The following is a 20089-nucleotide window of genomic DNA, read 5'->3' on the forward strand; positions in this document are numbered from 1 at the left end:
TTCCTCCAGCAGTGTTCTTTCCGTTGAGGAGCGTTTTTGCTATTCGGGGTCTTTTATTGTTCCATATGAATTTTTGGATTGCCTCTTCTATTTCCTTGAAGAATGAGGTTGGAATTTTGATAGGTATTGCGTTGAATTTGTAGATAGCCTTTGGATTCTAATTCATTTAATTCTGATTTAATTTTGATTATTTCTTTCCGTCTACTGGATTGGGGTTTATCTTGCTGCTCTTTTTCAAGGAGGTTTAGATGCGCCATTAAATTGCTAGTTTCAGATCTCTCCAATTTGTTGATGTAGGAGCTCAGAGCTATAAACTTGCCTCTGAGTACTGCCTTTGCTGTGTCCCAGAGGAGCTGGTATTTTGTGTGTTCATTTTTGTTGAATAGCATGAACATTTGAATTTCCTTTCTAATCTCTTCCATGACCCACTCATGATTCAGCAGTGTGTTGTTCAGCCTCCATGTGATACCGGACTTTCTTTGGTGGCTTTTGGTGTTGAGTTCTAATTTTATTCCCTTGTGGTCAGAGAGAATGCAAGGTATAACTTCAATGTTTCTGAATTTAGACAAGTTTGCTTTGTGGCCTAAAATGTGGTCTATTTTAGAAAACGTTCCATGTGCTGCTGAGAAAAACGTGTATTCTGATGCTGCTGGGTGAAATGTTCGGTAAATGTCTGTTAAGTCTAGTTGATCTATGCAGCTGTTTAGATCTGTGGTTTCTCTGTTGAGTTTTTGCCGAGTTGATCTATCTAGTGGGGAGAGTGGTGTGTTAAAATCCCCAACAATTAATGTCTTTGAATCTACATGGGATTTGAGGGAAAGTAGTGTTTCTTTGATAAATTTGGGTGCTCCATTGTTTGGTGAATAGATATTTAGAATTGTAATATCCTCCTGAAGGAGAGATCCTTTAATTAGTATGTAGTGACCTTCTTTATCTCTTTTCACGAATTTTAATTTGAAGTCTATTTTATCTGATATTAGGATTGCAACTCCCGTCTGTTTATGCGGTCCGTTTGCTTGGTAGATTTTGTTCCAGCCTTTAACATTGAAAATGTGTTTGTTTTTACGGGCAAGATGTGACTCCTGCAGGCAGCAGATAGAAGGGTCTTGTTTTTTAATCCAACTAGACAGTCTATGTCGCTTAATTGGAGAGTTCAGTCCGTTAACATTAAGAAATAGGACTGAGAGGTATTTGGGAGTTCCTGCCATGTTATCTACCTTCTTGGGGGCTGCGAAAACTGGGTTCTTCCTATGGTTCTTGGATTCTCAGTTTGGGTGCAGTTTCTTGGCCTTTATTGCGGTCTTGTTGGTTTTCTATGTGTAGGACATCTTTAAGAATCTTTTGTAGGGCTGGTTTGGTGGAGATGTATTGTTTCAATTTTTCTTTGCTATGGAAGGTTTTTATTTGGTCTTCGGTTATGAAGGAGAGTTTAGCTGGGTACAGTATTCTTGGTTGATAGTTGTTTGTTTTTAGGGCATGGCATACATCGTTCCAGGCTCTTCTTGCTTTGATTGTCTCTGCTGAGAAATCTGAAGTGATTCTAATTGGTTTCCCTTTATAAGTGATTACCCTTTTCTCTCTGACAGCTTTAAGGATCTTTTCCTTGTTCTGAGTTGATCCTGTGTGGATTATAATGTGGCGGTGGGATGTCCTATTCTGGTCTGGTCTATTTGGGGTTCTAAAGGCTTCTTGTATCTGGACAGGCCTATCTTTTTGCATGTTTGGGAAGTTCTCTGCTAGGATCCTGTTAAACAAATTTCCTAGACCATTAACTTCTGTTTCTAGGTGCTCCTCTTCACCCATTATCCTTAGATTAGGCCTTCTGATGGTGTCTTCCAGGTGTTGGATAGATCTATGATATTTCTTGGACTTGTCTTGGATGGTTGTATGTTCTTTCTCTATAATATCTAGGCTGTCTTCAATCCCTGAGATTCGATCTTCTGCATGGTCTAACCTGCTGTCAAGACTCTCTACTTTGTTTTTTATCTCTTTTCCTTCTAATTGGTCAGCTTTGATGGCTTCAAGTTCTTTGTTGAAGCTCTGTTTTAGGTCTTGTATGAATTTCTTTACTTCCTTAATTTGGTGTTCAGTGTTTGTCCTCAAATCACTTAGTTGATTGGTTATGGTTTCTTTGGGCTCCCATTCCTTCTGTTGGGTTCCATTCAGCATTCCCTTTGTGGTCTCCCTGACTTCCTTCAGCTCTTTGTTAATGGATTCCATGAATGCCTTTAGTGATCTTTGTGTGTTCTCTACCTGGTCTCTCAATTCCTGTATTACTCTTTGATTAGCTTCCTCCCGTTCGTGGGATTTCTGCAGATCTCTTTGAGTGTTCTCAGCCTGCTCATGCCATTCCTCCCTTTCTCTTTGAGTATTCTCAAGTTGTTCACGCAAATCCTGTATCAGTTTTTGAGTAGCTTCCTCACGCTTATGATATTCCTGTATAAACTTCTGAGATGCCTCCTCTCTCTCTCTGTCACGCTCATACAGAGTCCTTTGTACATTGTCAAACTTTTCATTTATCATGTTTGCCAGCAGTGTTTGTAGAGCTGTTTGGGAACTCTCCTCTGGATTATTCATTATCTGTTCTAACCCCTGATTATCAAGATTGGGAATTGAGATACCCGAATTTGCCATTTTTCTTGTGTTTTTCTGGCTTACTCTGCCCATTTGAGATGAAGATAGCACCAGTTTTGTGCTAGAACACTATCTTAAGGCAACCATCAACCAAAGTTTGCATTTGTACAGTCAATAGTCTACAGATACAATCTAGTTCAACAGATACATCTATTCGACATCAAACAACTATATGTTAAAGGACTTTGAACCGCAGAGAAGAATTTGGAAAACCAAAAATTATTAGGGTTAGGGAGAGATGTGGGTAAAAAATAGGAATAGATTGGTGTGGGGAGGCACAGGGAGAGTTAACTATGTCCTAATCACAGTGCAGGAAATAGGTTGGGTAGGATGCAAGTAGAGAGAGAGAGAAAAAGAAGAAAGGGAAAGGGGAATGAAAAGAGACCAGAAAAAAAAATAGAATCGTAAAAATTAATGTTATTTTAGAGATTAAAAGACCATCTATTTATAGAGGAATATGAATATGTTGAGAGAAAGGGAGAGACATAGAGGAGATGTAAAAAACTTTAAAAAAATGCTTAAAATATTATATAGGTATAAAGAGGTAGTACTGCTATTAATGAATTTAAGTCTCAGAGGTTTTGAATTGAGTAATAAGTTTGTGGGTTAAGTGTGTACACAATGGGGGGTAGGGTCTACTGGTTAACTACGGGTTTATCTGAGGATGTGCAGGACAAGAGTTAAGTCACATAAAGAAGAACAAAGAGGAAAAGATGGAAAGGATAGGAAAGTGAGAAGAAAAGATCAGAAGTTCAGTAGAGCTAGACAAAAAACAAAAAGATAATTAAGAATGAAAGAAAAAGAGAAAGAAGACAAGAAAAGAAAGGAAAACACACATTCACGTATTCCTAAAATAAAAATTATAAGAGGAGAAAAGAAAAAAAAAAGTTAATGGAAAACAATTATTTTTTCAGAAGAGGCAAAAATTAAAGATTAATAAAAGTTTTAGAAAAGCAAAAAAATTTTTTTTGTATATATAAGGTAACAAAAAACAAAAAAAAAACAAAACAAAAAAAAAGAAAAAAGAAAAGAAGAAGAAGAAGAAAAAAAAAAAGGTCTTTGATTTTTTTTTTTTTTGTTGGGGAGGGGTGGGAAGAGTCCTGTATCTCCCTTTTGTCTGTAACCAGAGTGTGGTTGGAGTCTCTGGTCAGCTTGAGGTCCTGTGGCTTGATTGGTTTCTTAAGTCAGTTTGTTGGAACAGGCAGAAAAATGCTCTGCTTTACCCAAGATTTTGAGATTCCCCCTCCCAGGTTAGTTTACTGGGAGGGTGATCTGCTTTGAGAATCACAAAAGAGGGGGATGCAGTGATGAGGCTAGGTTCTGGGTAGAGTTGAGGCCTTTCAACAAACAGGAGCTTTTCCCTGGGGCTATTTTGTGAAAAAAACTCACAGCACCCAGCCTGGAGCCATTCTCAGGGTTTCTGTTTTTCAATTGATTGTGGTGGCTGCTAGAGGGAGAGGCAGCCTCTGGCTCTGGTTACCCAGTGAGGAGAGCCACTCCAATGGCTGGCGCCTGAGCTGGGTGACTTTTCCCTGGATGGAGCTGAGTCTGGCAGGTCACTTCTCCGTTAAGTTCTTGTGACCTGCTAAATGACTCGTTTTATTCCAAGGCCTGAGCTGGAGCTAGCCGCTCCTCCGAGCTTTGTCGGTATCCAAGATGGAGATGACCGGTGCTGGGTGGGGGGAGGGGTGGCCTTCCCTCCTCTGCTCCCTGGGAAGGAGTGAGGAAGTCGGGCTTCTACTCACGCCGAGTCTTGGATCCTGGGTCGTCTCTGGTCTGCAAAGTGCAGGATGAAGATGTCCGCTCCTTGTCGGTTCTTGCTGGTGTTGAGTAGAATCTGCTTGCCCGCTGCGTCTGGCTCCTTCGTCCCGGACTCTCTGTGTGAGCGCTCAGGTATGGCCGCGGCTGCGGTCGCCGCTGCGACCCTGCCGCCGCAGCAGCAGCTGCTGGCAGACGCTCAGATGTGTCTGCTTGGCTTCCCCTCTCTTGGCTAACTCTCTGTCCTGTGATGGCACACTTGGTGTGATTCTCTGGCTTGGGACTGTTCACTGGAACTCTGAAACTGTTTTCTATGCAAGAGCTTGTTCAGATTCCAGCTTCTCCTCCGCCATCTTCCCGGAACTCCCCGTCCATGAGACTCTTAACTACAATAAACCATTCAGAAAAAGCCAGAAGTGGCACTGTGGCTCAAGTGGTAGAGCACAAGGAGACTGGGGACAGCACCCAGGCCCAGAGTTCAACCTCCAGTACCAGTGAAAAACAAAAACAAATCCACTGGTGTTGTAACCAAAGAATAAGAGTTTAGGAAAAATTGAAGTCCTTGCGTGTATACGATCCCAGCATGGAATATTGAGTACAGCTTTGTATGTATGAGAAATCTGTTCGCAAGGAGATGAGTAGTTAGCAGCAAAACCCAGGTAATTCCTATGCTGCAATTAGGCATATTATGCCATGTGGACTGTTGCTTGTCATTCCAGATCTCACTAGTAGCTTCCCTGACCCAAATACTACTCTCCTAATCTCTGAATCTCCACTCCCCAAATCCCACTCCACTGCACCTCTACTGAAGCTCCCACCAGTAGAGTAACTGTGAGGACTACCAGAGCACGGGGACCTCAGAAGAACCAAGGAAAAGATGCGACAGAACAGAAGAACTTTGTGTATCATGTTCTGAATATATGGAAATCATTAAGCAAAACAACCCCCAAAAAACAAAATTTAAAATACAGTATTTTCTGATTTTCAAATTAAAGAATCCTTTGGAAGTCTTTTAACTAAAGTTACTCTTTAAGACAATGCAATAATCCCTGGAGTCATTTGACAACCAAATCTGATGACCTTTGTTGGAGTAAAAACTCACTGTTTACTTTTTACGGTGTGCTGATAACTTATATCTTGAACATGTTCACAATATACAAACATATACTCTCTCACAGAGTTTTTTTTTTTTTTTTTTGTCGGTCGTGGGGCTTGAACTCTGGGCCTGGGCGCTGTCCCTCAGCTCTTCAGCTCAAGGCGAGCGCTCTACCACTTGAGCTACAGCGCCACTTCCGGTTTTCTGGTGGTTTATTGGAGATAGGAGTCTCACGGTCTCTCCTGCCCGGGCTGGCTTTGAACCGCGATCCTCAGATCTCAGCCTCCTGAGTAGCTAGGATTACAGGCGTGAGCCACCAGCACCCGGCATTCTCTCACAGAGATTTTAAAGCACACAAAAAATGAAAAACGGTCTTACATTTTTCAGAATTTTTAGTGGCAAGAGATCTTTTTGCCAATCTTATTCTTGCATATAACAAAGACTTAAGACAAGACTTTTTAACAAAGCACTTTAGCTGAGCCTCATTTTCTAGGGCTTGCTTGTTTAAGCAAGGCATTTTACCAATTGGCCTTCTGAATATTTTCAGTTGGAGGAAGGCTGTGTGTGTGTGTGTGTGTGTGTGTGTGTGTGTGATGTGAAACTAAGTTAGTCTGACTCTGTCTTTTATCCAATTTTAGATAAAAGAACTTTACAAATTTTTTAATACTGTCAGGACCAGCCAAATGTCCAATGCAAACTTACAGCCTTCTACACCCTTACCTCTTACTGCCTCTGCAGGGAGATGCAGCCTGAGGCTTATGAGACCAGACAAGCCTTAACCCTTCCATGCCCTACCTCTTGACTGCAACAACACAAGGAAGGGGACGTAGCAGGTCTGTGATCAGGTTCAGACAGAGGCTGGAACTTTTATTCCTCCAGAGATGTCCAAATTAACAACAAAACTAAAGAACACAGACTCTAATAACTGAATAATTGCCTGGGGTTTTTCAGAGAACGGTGAGTTCTGGTGTTTCTAGTTGTACAAATCAATAGTGGAAAAGCCAACATTTATCATGTGGCTCAGCCCCTCTCCCCTTCCAAGGGCAGAAGGACCAGTGGCTGGGTATGTTGAAAAGCTGACTTACTGCAAATGTGGGCCGGACTCAAAAGGAAAAATAGTGTCTTTGGGATCCGTTTTACACCTGAGGGTCATTAGCATGAGAGTTAAAGGTAGTTTTTTCTTTTTTTCTTTCTTTCTTTTTTTTTTTTTTTTTTTTTTTGGGTCCAGTCATGGGGCCTGAACTCTGGGCCTGGGCGCTGCCTTTCAGCTCTTCAGCTCAAGGCTAATGCTCTACCACTTGAGCCACAGCGCCACTTCTGGCTTTTTTCTTTTTGCTTATGTGGTGCTGAGGAATCGAACCCAGGACCTCATGCATGCAAGGCAAGTGCTCTACCACTGAGCCACCTTCCCAGCCCCAAAGGTAGTTTTTCTATGCTCATTAAGATAAGGGTTAGGGAAGGTAAGCTGTAGATTCAAAATAAATTTACTAACTTCTAGAAGTAAAGTCATCACTAAATTTAAAAGAAACAGCAGTATGTTCTATACTTTGACATTCAGCATCATTAAAGTTAGGTTTTTGACTAGATTTAGAGCTATGTACACTAAGATTTGTAAAATTTGTATTAAATGTAAAATGAAACTATTTTAACAAGAAACAGGTGAATTGAGTTAAGGATGAAAGAAAAGTAGGTCAATTGGGTTCTTGATACCAGGTGAGGTTACTAAGCTTTTAGAGGAGGGTTAGAGCTAGGTTAGGGTTATGGCTAGTGTTGTGGTTAGGGTTCAGGGTTAGGGTTAAGGTTAGAGGTTTTGTTTAGGGTTAGGGTTAATGTTAGTGTTAGTGTTCTAGTTCAAGCTAGGGTTAAATTTAGGAAGGATAAGCTTTAAGGTCAAACTGAGTTTTCTATGGAAAAAACTAGAGGAAAAGTCATCGTGAAATTTAAAGGAAACTCTCAGTACCCCAAGATGGAGCCAAAACAATATGGAATCATCCTAACTCTCTCCAACCAAAAAGAGAGAAAGGGGAATCCAAAACACAAAACTCCAAGAGACTGACAACAACGAAAAGCTGAGCAAGAGAACTATCGGAACTGAAAGACTAAAGAGAAAAATGCTCATAGACTGCAACAACAAACAGCGTAACTCATGAAGATATGTTCCCCTCCCTTCTCCAGAGTGCTGCCCTGCACCATCGAACCAGCTACTGGGGACTGCAGATCCCAGATGCAGAAAACCCCCATCGAGTGGGACTTTGACAGCACTGGCAGCAGAGACCCCGTAGAGTTCAGTAGCTTCCCTAGTGTGACAATTCAGCATAATTATGGTTAGTATTCTGATTATTAGGTCTATCTCTTGTTAGGTTTTTAAAAATTGGTAACATATTCATAAAACTGCAATCTACTTTATCTGGAATCAGCTGATTTCAGGGGAGGATGAAAGAAAACTAGTGTAATTGTGTACTGAAAGCATTTGAGTGTCATTCGAGTTAGAGTTAGGGGTAATTTTCTAGTTCATGTTAGGTTTAGGGCTAGGTACAGGTCAGCTTCAGGATCAAAATGAAATTTCCACCACCAATTAGAAGTAATGTGCATGTGAAATATAGCAGTTTTGTTACTATTGCTCTTTGGGATTATTAGTGTTTGGTTTTCGACTAGGTTTAGGGTTAGACTAAGCTTTAGAGAAATATAAGCTATTCAGTAAAACTGCAACCTATTTTAACAAGAACAAGTGGATCCTAGACAGGAGAAAGGGAAACTAATGTGCTTGGGATCATTTTACACCCAAAGGTCATTAGCTTGATGGTTAGGGATAGTTTTCTCATACAGGTTAACAAAAGGGTTTGGAAGGTAAGCTGTAGGTTCAAAATGAATTTATTAACTACAAAAAGTAAAGTCATCATTAAATTTAAAAGAAACAAAAGTATTTTCCTTAATTTGACATTTTAGCATCATTAAGGTTAGGTTTCTGATTTGATTTAGGGCTACATACTATAAGGTTTTTAAAATTGCACAAGACAATGGTAAAACTGAAACCCATTTTTAACAAGAAACAGGTGAATTGATTTAAGGATGGAAGAAAACTAGTTCAATTGGGTTCCTGATACCATGTGAGGATCATTTAACTTTTAGAGAAGAATTAGGATTAGAGTTAGTGTTTAGGGTTAGTCTAAAGGTTAGGATATGGTGTTAGTGTTAGGCTTAGGGCTATGGTTAGGGTTTAAGGTTATGGTAAGGGCCAGGGTTAGGGATTATGGTTAGGGTTAGAGTAGGGTTTAAATTTAGGGCTAGCTTAGGGTTAGGATTCAGTTTTGGTTAGATTTTTTGGTGTTAGGGTTAGTGTTAGGGTTTAGGAATAGGGTTGGGATTAAGATTAGGGTTTATGTTTAGGGTTTAGTGTTAGGTTGAGGGTTATGTTTAGAGTTAGTGTTCTAGTTCAGTGTAGGTTTAACTTGGGTAGGGATAGCTTTAGGGTCAAACTGAGTTTTCCATAAAGAAACTAAAAGTAAAGTCATTGTGAAATTTAAAAGAAACTCCTGCAGTTTTTCTTTTCTTTTCTTTTCTTTTTTTTTTTAACCCCTGCAGCTTTTCTATGGTTACAATTCAGAATCATTACTGTGGTTTAGAGCTATCTATGTTTAAGTTCCTAAATGGGTAAGATATTGTTTAAACTAGCCGGGCGCTGGTGGCTCACGCCTGTAATCCTAGCTACTCAGGAGGCTGAGATCTGAGGATCGCGGTTCAAAGCCAGCCCGGGCAGGAAAGACTGTGAGACTCCGATCTCCAATAAACCACCAGAAAACCGGAAGTGGCGCAGTAGCTCAAGTGGTAGAGCGCTCGCCTTGAGCTGAAGAGCTGAGGGACAGCGCCCAGGCCCAGAGTTCAAGCCCCACGACCGACAAAAAAATAAAAAGAAAATTGCGCCGAACATTTCACTCCCTCACTCTCTTCTTTCTTCCCTCCCTTCTTCCCTCGGTGCCTCCCTCCCTCTGTTCCTTCCTCCTTCCCTTCCTTCTTTAAAAAAAAAAAGAATATATAGATATTGTTTAAACTGCAGCCTACTTTAAGAAGTAGTTGAATTTGGTGTGGATGAAAGCACACTATTGTGTTTGTGTTCCTGATAGCATTTGAGTTTAATTGGGTTAGGGTTAGCATTAATTTTCTTGTTCAGGTTAGGTTTAGAGTCAAAATGAATTTTCTACTAACAAAATAAAGTACATATGAAAACATAAACACTATAACATTTTTCTTACTATTACTCTTTGGGATTATTAGGGTTAGTTTGTCAGTTAGGTTTAGGCTTAGGCATAGAAAAAGATATTGAGTAAAACTACAACTTATGTTTATCAAGTACAAGTGGCTTCTAAATCAGGATAAACCCCTATTTTCACTGTATTTGATTCTGGTGACTTGCATCTTGTATATGCATTTTTCTAATTTGGGGAAGGGAAGGGAAATAACAAAAAGCTGACACGTTGACCCATTGTAACAATGACACTATGTTGAAAATGAAGTTTATAACTTTGGGGAGGGGGAGGGAGGAGTTTGGGAGGTGGGAAGGAGTAGGATGGAAGGGGAAAAACAAAGGAGGGATAGAAAATCTACTCATAACTGTAACTCCTCTGCACAGTATCTTTATAATAATAATATATAAAGAAAACTAGTGTATTTGGGATCCTTTTCATACCTGAGGGTCATTAGTGTTAGGGACAGTGTTAATTGTGTAGTTCAGGCTATAGTGAGGGTTAAGAAAAGGGAAGCTTATAAGCTAGTAGTTAGTAGAAAACTAACTACTAGAAGTAACGTCATCATGAAACTTAACAGAATTGACAGTACTTATCTTATTTTTAAATTTGAACATCAAGGGGAAACAAAGGAGGAGGCTACAATACTTGATAAGAAATGTACTCATTATCTTGCCCATGTAATGGTAACCCCTCTGTACAGTATTTTCACAATAAAAAAATAAATTTGAACATCATTGGGGTTAGGTTAGGTTTAGGATTATCTATGGTTAGGGTTATAAAATGGGCAAGATATGTGTAAAACAGCAAGCAATTTTAACAAGAATCACTTGAATTCAGGTGAGGATGAAAGAAAACTAGTGTATTTGTGTCCCTGATAGTATTTGAGTCTTGGGTTTAGGGTTAAGGTTAATTTTCTAGTTCAGGTTAGGTTTAGCTTTAAGTAAAGTTCAGATTTCTACCAACAATTAGAAGTAAAGCACCTGTGAAAATATAAACTATAGCACTTTTCTTACTACTGCTCTTTGGTATTATTGCAGTTTGGCTTTTGACTAGGTTTAGGCATAGGCTTAGCTTTAGAAAATATAAGCTATTTGGTAAAACTGAAATCTATTTTCACAAGTACAAGTGCATTCTAGGACAGGTGAAAGGAAAATTAGTGAGTCTGGGATCCTTTTTGCACCTGAGGGTCATTAGCAGGAGGGTTAGGTATCGTTTTCCCATGCAGGTTAAGATAAGGGTTAGCAAAAGTAAGCTGTAGATTCAACATTAATTTCCTAACTACTAGAAGTTAATTCATCCTTAAATTTAAAAGAAACGACAGTACTTTCCTTTCTTGGACATTTGAACATCATTAAGGTTAGGCTTCTGATTCGATTTAGGGCTATGTATGTTAAGGTTTTTAAAAGGTGTAAGATAATGGTAAAACAAATCTATTTTAATAAGAAACTGGTTAACTGAGTTAAGAATGAAAGAAAACTAGGTCCATTGCCTTCCTGATACCATGTTAGGGTCTTTTAGCTTTTGGGGAAGGTTAGGTGTAGGGTTAGGGTTTAGGGTTAGGGTTAGAGTTAGTGTTTAGTGTTAGTGTTAGGGTTTGGGGTTAGAATTTGTTTTCTAGTTCAGCCTAGGGTTAAATTTAAGAAAGGTAAGCTTTAGGGTTTAACTGAGTTATCTATAAAAAAACTAGAACTAAAGACATCTTGAACTTTAAAAGAAACTTCATTAGCTTCAATTCACCATCAATATGATTAGTTTTCTGACTAGATATAGTGCTATCTATGTTTAGGTTTCTAAAATGGGTAAGATATTGGTAAAACTGCACCCATGTGAGGATGAAAGAAAACTAGTGTATTCATGTTTCTGATAGCATTTGAGGGTCAGAAGGGTTAGGGTTAGCTTAGTTTTCTGGTTCAGCTTAGGGTTAGGGTTTAGGGAGGGTCAGTCTCAGGGTTAAAATTAATCTTCTACCATCAGAGTAAAGTTCCTGTGAAATTTTATAGACACTACAGCATTTTCTTTACTATTACTCTTTAAAATCGTTAAGGTTAGATTGTCGATTAGGGTTAGGGGTAGGCTTAGGAGTAGAACAAGATATTGAGTAAAACTGAAATCTATTGTAACAAGTACAAGTGGATTCTAGGTCAGATTAAAGGAAAACTAGTATGTTTGGGATCCTTTTGATCCTGAGGGTCTTTAGTGTTAGCAGTATTTCAGACTATAGTAAGGATTAAGAAAGGTAAGCTTTAGGGTGCAAAAGAGTTTTCTACTAATTACTAGAAGTGATATCATTGTGAAATTTAAAGGAAATGACAGTACTTTTCTTACTTTTAGATTTCAGCATCATTAGGGTTAGGTTTGTCATTAGGTTTAGGGTTATCTTTGATCAGGGTTATAAAATTGGTATGAGATTTGTCAAATAGCAAACTATTTTAACAAGAAACAGTTGAATTCAGTGTAATTGTGACTTTCAATGGGATTAGGGTTAGGATAAATTTTCTAGTTCAGGTTAGGCTTAGGGTTAGGTACAGGTCAGCTTCAAGGTCAAAGTGAGATTTTTAAGCAACAATTAGAAGTACCTGTGAAAAATAAACTATAGCACTTTTCTTACTATTGCCCTTAGGGATTATTAGGGTTTGGTTTTCGACTAGGTTTAGTGATAGATTTAGCTTTACAAATAGAATGAGCTATTCTGTAAAACTGCAACCTATTTTAATGAGCACAAATTGTTTCTAGGACAGTAGAAAGGAAAACTAGTGTGTTTGGGATCCTTTTTACATCTGAAGGTCTTTAGCATGAGAATTAGGGATAGCTCTCTCATGCAGGTTCAGATAAGGGTTAGGGAAGGTAAGCTGCAGATTCAAAATGAATTTCCTAACTACAAGAAGTAAATTCATCATTAAATTGAAAAGAAGCAACAGTACTTTCCTTACTTTGACATTTGAGCATCATTAAGGTTATTTTCTGATTAGACTTAGGGCTATGTATGCTGGTTTTTTAATATATATATATATATATATATTTATTGTAAAGATATTGTACAGAGGGGTTACAGTTGCATCAGCAAGAAAATGAGTCCATTTCCTGTGGAGCATTTATGCTAAGGTTTTTAAATATTTTAGATAATGGTAAAACTGAGAACTATTTTAACAAGAAACACGTGAATTAAGTTAAGGATAAAACAAAACTAGGTCAATTGGGTTCCTGATACCAGGTGAGGGTCATTGAACTTTTAGAGAAGGGTTAGGGTCTTAGTACTTATGGTTATGGTTAGGCTTAGGGTCAGGCTTAGGATTTAGGTCTAGGGTTAAGATTAATTTTCTAGTTTAGGATAGGTTAGGGTTAGTTACAGGTCAGCTTCAGGGTCAAAATGAGATTTCTCCCAACAATTAGAAACTAAGTATGTGTGAAATATAAACTATGGCACTTTTCATTTTTTGTATTTTTATTTTATTGTAGAGATGAGGTACAGAAGGGTTACAGTTACATGAGTAAGTTAATGAATACATTTTTTTTGGGGTCATGGGCTTGAACTCAGGGTCTAGGCACTGTCCCTCAGCTCTTTAGCTCAAGGCAAGTGCTCTACCACTTGAGCCACAGCACCACTTCCAGTTTTCTGGTGGTTTATTGGAGATAAGAGTCTCACAGATTTTTCCTGCCTGGGCTGGCTTTGAACCATGATGTTAGATCTCAGCCTCCTGAGTAGCTAAGATTACAGGCGTGAGATACTGGCCCCCGGCAAGTACATTTCTTTTTTGACATTGTTTCCCACTCTTTTGTTGTTCTCCCACTATCCCATCTCTCCCCACACCTCCCCTCTGAAGTTGTAAAGTTCATTTCCCACATAATGTCTTGTAAGTATCATTGTTGCAGTGGGTCATCCTTTGTCCTTCTTGAGCATTTTGATATTTCCCTTCCCTTCCCCAAATAAGATAAATGAATATACAAGATGGAGAGTACCAGAATCAAAGATAGAGATTGCCAGGGATAAACCAATGGAAAAATAACAATGAAATAGAATAAGAAGAAAGAACTAGATACAGTACATCGGTGACAACAAGGCCAACAACCAGAAAAAAAGACCTGTTGTTTCCATGTCTTGGTTCATTTCAATTAGCATCACTTTGTATGGTCATTTGTACATAGTTATTGAGCTATTATAATTCTCTGCCAGGACTATCCTAGGCATATACTAATAGTTACAAATGAGGGAAACCATAGAGCCTATATTTCTTTGGGTCTGGCTTACTTCACTTCATATGATTTTTTTCCAAATCTTTTCATCTCTTTACAAATGGGGCAATGTCATCCTTTCTGATAGAAGCATAAAATTTCATTGTGTATATACACCACATTTTCTTTATCCATTCATCTATTGAGGAGCATCTGGGTTAGTTCCATACTTTAGCTATGGTAAATAATGCTGCAATGAATATAGTTGTGCTGGTAGCTTTAGGGTGGCCTAGCTTTAGGTCCTTTCAATAAATGCCCAGGAATGGAATTACTGGATCATATGGGAGTTCTATGTTTAGTCTTTTGATGAACCTCCATACTGCCTTCCAGAGTGGTTGAACCAGCTTGCATTCCCACCAACATTGTAATAGTGTTCCTTTATGACCACATCCCCAAAAGCATCTGTTATTAATTTTTTCTTTATTATAGCCATTCTTTTTTTCTGAGAAAACTTGCAATCGCAAAATTTATTTTTGTTAGACTTCACATAGAACTCCCCTATGACCCAGCAATCCCACTTTTGGGCATTTACCCTAATGTTTACAAAAAAGACCACATTAAAGCTACCAGCACAACTATGTTTATTGCAGCATTATTTACCATAGCTAAGATATGGAACCAACCCAGATGCCCCTCAGTAGATGAATGGATCAAGAAAATGTGGTATATATACACAATGGAATTCTATGCCTCCATCAGAAAGAATGACATTTCCCCATTTGTTAGGAAATGGAAAGGCTTGGAAAAAATTATATTAAGTGAAGTAAGCCAGGCCCAAAGAAACATAGGTCCCATGGTTTCCCTTATTTGCAATATCTAGTATAGGTATGAGTCAAGCGGAAAAAGTCAGAGAATGTGATGTTAGGAAAACGAGCCCTCAAATATGTATTTTAATGTTTTTGCTTCTTTCATGCATGTGTTTCTAACGCATTTATAAGATTATTTCTTTGTTGCTTTGTATGTCCCTCCCCCACAGTGTAACCCCCGCTTTCACTATATTTGATGTCAGTATAACATGTGGAGGAGACGGGGACAAACAAGTCGTTTAAGGATTCAGGTGGACCTGTTGTAACAATGAGAAGTACAAAATGTCATGTCAAAACCAGCTTTACAATGTCGATGTGGGGGGGGAGGGGGGTATGATTGGGTGGGGGGGAGGGGGGAGGCTGGGAAGGGAGGTGAAGGGTAAACAAAGGAGGAGGCTGCAATGCTTGGTAAGAAATGTATGCATTATCCTGCCCATGTAATTGTAACCCCTCTGTACAGTATGTTCTCAAATAAAATAAAATTAAATTAAAAAAAATTATTTTTGTTATGAAATATATGAACATGTCAAAATACAATAATTTACAAGTTATACAATGTTTGGAGAAAGTTAATTCACAAGAATTAACTTCAGTTCTTTATAAGCAGCTTTTGAGACTGTTCTCTACAAAGAAAAGGACAGAACGTGGGCATTTTGATTGTTGCTGCTAAAACGGTGGCTTTAAAAATCCAAAACAAAGTTCGTTTTCAATATAGTGTCCTGTACATCTCGTCGTCAAAGTGGGTCAGCCTGCATTCTCATTTAAGCGTTCTGCAATATCTCTTCCCCTTCCCAAATTACAAAAATATATATACAAGGTGCAGAGCACCAGCATCAAATCCAGTGAAAACCGGGGTTATACCATGGGTGAAGAAGATACAATAGAAACAAAAGAATCACATAGTGTATTGTAAGTATATTAAAAAAAACTAGGAAGGAAAAAAAAACCTTCTTGTGTCCCTGTCTTGGGGTACATTTTGCTTAACATTATCTCATATGTATATAACCTTTGACCTACTCTGCTTGTCCTAGACATGTACTGGTCACTGCAAACAAGGGGAACCATGGGACTTGTATTTCTTTGGGCCTGGCTTATTTCACTTAATATGATTTTTTCCATCTTTCCATTTCCTAACAAAAGAGGCAATGTCATTTTGTTTTTGATGGAGGCATAGAATTTCATTGTGTGTGTATGTGTGTGTGTGTGTGTGTATCACATTTTCTTGATCCATTCATCTACTGAGGGGCATCAGGGTTGGTTCCATATCTTAGCTATGGTAAATAATGCTGCAATAAACATGGTTGTTCTGGTAGCTTTGGTATGACCCTGTTTGTGATTATTTGGGTAAATGCCCCAAAATGAGATTGCTGGGTCATAGGGGAGCTCCATGTGGAGTTCTTTTGAGGAACCTCCATACTACTTTCCAGAGTGGTTCAACAAGTTTTCAATGTTGGGATGGGAGGTGGGGTGGGAGGAGTTGGGGAAGTGGGGAGGAAAGTGATAGTAGGGGGGAAATAAAGGAGGAGGTAACAATGCTCGTTATGAAATGTACTCATTGCTCTACTTATGTAGCTGTAACTTCTCTGTACAACATTTTTTTCCCTGATATTTATTTATTTATATTGTGAAAGTACCGTACAGAGGGGTTACAATTACATGGGCAAGGTAATGAGTGCATTTCTTATCAAGCATTGTTGCCTCCTCCTTTGTTTCCCCTTCCCATCCCTTCCCATCTCTCCCCCTCCCCCACCCCTGCAAAAGTTGTATAGTTCGTTTTTCGACATAACGACTTGTACATCTCGTTGCAATGGGTCCACCTGTATCCCTATTTAAACAATTTGATTTTTTCCTTCCCCTCTACAAATTATACCAACATCAAATACAATGGAAGAGGGGTTATACTGTGGGGGAGGGACATACAAAGCAACAAAGAAATCTTATAAGTATGTTAGAAACAATCACAAGAAAGAAAAATAAACATTTGAGTCCTTATCTTGGGGTTCATTTCACCTAACATCAACATCTGAACTTTTCTGCTTGTCTCAGAGATATACTACTTATTGCAAATAAGGGAAACCATGGGACCTATGTTTCTTTGCGCCTGGCTTACTTCACTTAATATAATTTTTTCCAAGTCTTTCCATTTCCTAAGAAATGGGGCAATGTCATTCTTTCTGATGGAGGCATAGAATTCCATTGTGTATATATACCACATTTTCTTAATCCATTCATCTGTTGAGGGGCATCTGGGTTGGTTCCATATCTTAGCTATGGTAAATAATTCTGCAATAAACATGGTTGTTTTGGTAGCTTTGGTATGACCTTGTTTGTGATTATTTGGTTAAATGCCCCAAAGTGAGATTGCTGGGTCATAGGGGAGCTCCATGTGGAGTCTTTTGAGGAACCTCCATACTACTTTCCAGAGTGGTGCAACAAGTTTACAATGTTGGGGAGGGGGGTGGGGTGGGAGGAGTTGGGGAGGTGGGGAGGAAAGTGATGGTAGGGGGAAAATTAAGGAGGAGGTAACAATGCTCACTATGAAATGTATTCATTACTCTACTCATGTAATTGTAACCATTCTGTTCAACATTTTTACAATAAAAAATTAACAACAAAAAATACAAACAATCCTAAGGGACTGTTGTGAACAATAATACGATGAGAAACTGACAACATGAACACATTTCTGAGCCACACATTGTCTACCAAAACTAAACCAGGATGACATAGAAAACATGAACACATGAATAACAAGTAATAAGATTAAGTCAGTAATAAAGTCTCTCAACAAAGAAAAAAAATCAAAATCAAAACAATTTTTTGAATAAAAATTTGAGTATAATATCTACATTTTTTTCAGTGTAACAAGAAGATGTACTGGAACTTACAATTTTAATAGTGTATTAGAATTAGAGTAGTTTGGAGCAAAAGAATATTACTGATTTTAAGATGGATATAAAACACAATAAAATACGAAGACTTTTACAGTTTAACCAAATACCAGTTAATATTTTTTCTTTTCTCTTCACAAATTGACACATAACACCAAATTGTTCTTTTGAAGTTTACATGAAAGTCTATTGTTCTTCAAGTCCTAAAAATAGGCTACATTTTTTAGGAGGTAGGAAACAAATTACAAAACTCTACCCTTTGGTTAACCTCCTCCTCCTATCCCTTACTTTGGGCTTTGACCTTGGATTTCTACATTTGTCATTACCCATTCTCTCATTAAAGCTATTAGTTCTACTACTACTCATTTACCTAAATTTATACCTGGAGCTGCAAAGAAAAATGGTTTTAAGAAGTTTTTTTTTTTTTTTTTTTTGTCGGTTATGGGGGCTGAACTCGGCCTGGGCGCTGTCCCTCAGCTCTTCAGCTCAAGGCTATTTACCTACCACTTGAGCTACAGTGCCACTTCTGGCTTTTTTTCTGCTTATGTGGTGCTGAGGAATCTAACCCAGGGCCTCATGCATGTGAGGCAAGTTCTCTACCACTGAGCCAACTTCCCAGCCCCGAAGTTTTGCTTTTAAGTCACTAAATGAACCATATACTCAGGTATCAACTGAGAATGTTTTGCACACCTCTAGTCAACAAAAGAAAATATGAAAGAAAAAGACTACCAAATGCTTCTACATGCAACTCAAATATGTCAGAGTTGTTATGCAAACCTATACTGACCAAAAATAAGTACATATTTCACTATAAAATTAAGCTAATCACAAAAAATTCCACTCTTTTGTGGGGCACATGGGCAGCAAAGATGGCAGAGAGGGAGTGAGCAGAACCCGAGTTGTTTACATTAAAATCTGATTGGATGAAGCTTAGGCTCATGATAGGGTGTGACCTTTATAGTGATTGGTTGGTTCCTTTTCCTCCCCTTTTATGCCTCGAGGTTTTTCCGATTTAAAAGGTGCTTGCTCTGTGGTAATAAATGAGTTCTTGCTTGGCTTGACTCCCCGCTGCATCTGATTGTCTCCGGGGCTAAGGGAGGCTGGGAAACGGGTGAGTGGCACATTTCCTTTCCTCGGACCCCGTCTGTCTTTCTTGGGGCGGACGAAGACCCAACACTCTTTCCCCAGATATCTGTGTTGTGCTAATATTCTATTACATAAAGATTCCATTTTTAAAATAGGCTGGATTCACAGTCAGTATGTTAGTACCAAGATCATGTTTAATACTACTAAAAGAATGTCATCAGGGCTGGGAAGGTGGCTCAGTGGTAGAGTGCTTGCCTTACATGCATGAGGCCCTGGGTTCGATTCCTCAGCACCACATAAGCAAAAAGCTGGAAGTGGCGCTATGGCTCAAGTGGTAGAGTGCTAACCTTGAGCTGAAGAGCTGAGGGACAGTGCCCAGGCCCAGAGTTCAGGCCCCACGACCGGACCCAAAAAAAAAAAAGAATGTCATCAGTGGAATGTGTATATAAGGCATGTAAAAAACTAGCATTAAAGCTCTTGAGGGCAACAATCCAAAGTAGCAGCTGTGTCAAAAGGTGCTGTTAGAAATACAAAAATATTAAAGAAATTTCTTTATAGCACATATTTCTAGTGCTTTTATAAAGAAAAGCTTTTTAATGAAATGTATTATTTTGAATATAAAGTTCTGTTACTGGAACTAATGAACTTAATAAAGCATGGACTTGTGCCCCTACTTAGTGACTATTAGACCAACCTTGAAAACAGCAATCACTGGCAATCTTCCACAGTGTTATTATTAGAAGCGGTCTGAGCTATCAGCAGGAAATTCTGGTTAAAGTAGTGTTGTTTGTTCCCATCAAACTTGACGGTTCCACTAGTCACAACAAGAACTGTAGAGTGGCACTGTGTAGCAGGCTCATGAATTGGTTGGCAATCTAACATATTAACCTGGGACTAACTAGAAGGCAACATTTCGAAGAAATGTATTAGCTCAACCCAGTAACATTTCCATTCCAAATTAAAGTAGCCCTGCCAGATGCAGTCGGATAAATGCCCTTGTTCTTTTGTCTATTATATTATAGTAAATACTCACAAATTCCTCAGCAGCTCTACATGTGTGGTCTGTGTGTTTTAAAATCCACAAACATGCCTGATGGTCCTGAACCACACTTTTTCAACCGTGGGTGTCTCCCTTTTCTCCTACTTGATCAATTCTTTGGGCTCGCTCCACTCTTTGCTTTTGCCCCTGTCTCTCCACCCCATTCTCTTCAGGTCTATTATAGCCATTCTAACTGGAGAGAAGTGGAATCTCAATGTTGTTTTGATTTGCATTTCTTTTATGTCCAATGATGTTGAGCATTTCTTCATGCATCTATTGAACATTCTTATATTCTCTCCAGAGAA

The 20089-nt window shown here is 38.8% G+C and overlaps 1 long non-coding RNA gene and 1 pseudogene across 1 annotated transcript; one reads left to right on the forward strand and one right to left on the reverse strand.

The window, feature by feature from the left end:
* Positions 1-17869: 17869 nt before the first annotated feature.
* Positions 17870-18364, forward strand: LOC122114897. The gene is made up of 2 exons (XR_006148660.1): positions 17870-18072; positions 18287-18364. It is a non-coding gene; the product is annotated as an uncharacterized LOC122114897 (long non-coding RNA).
* Positions 18365-19382: 1018 nt separating this feature from the next.
* Positions 19383-19833, reverse strand: LOC122114875 (annotated as a pseudogene).
* Positions 19834-20089: the final 256 nt, after the last annotated feature.

This window comes from Dipodomys spectabilis, unplaced genomic scaffold, assembly GCF_019054845.1.
Source record: "Dipodomys spectabilis isolate Male_0828 unplaced genomic scaffold, ASM1905484v1 ptg000112l, whole genome shotgun sequence".
NCBI classification, from domain to species: domain Eukaryota; kingdom Metazoa; phylum Chordata; class Mammalia; order Rodentia; family Heteromyidae; genus Dipodomys; species Dipodomys spectabilis.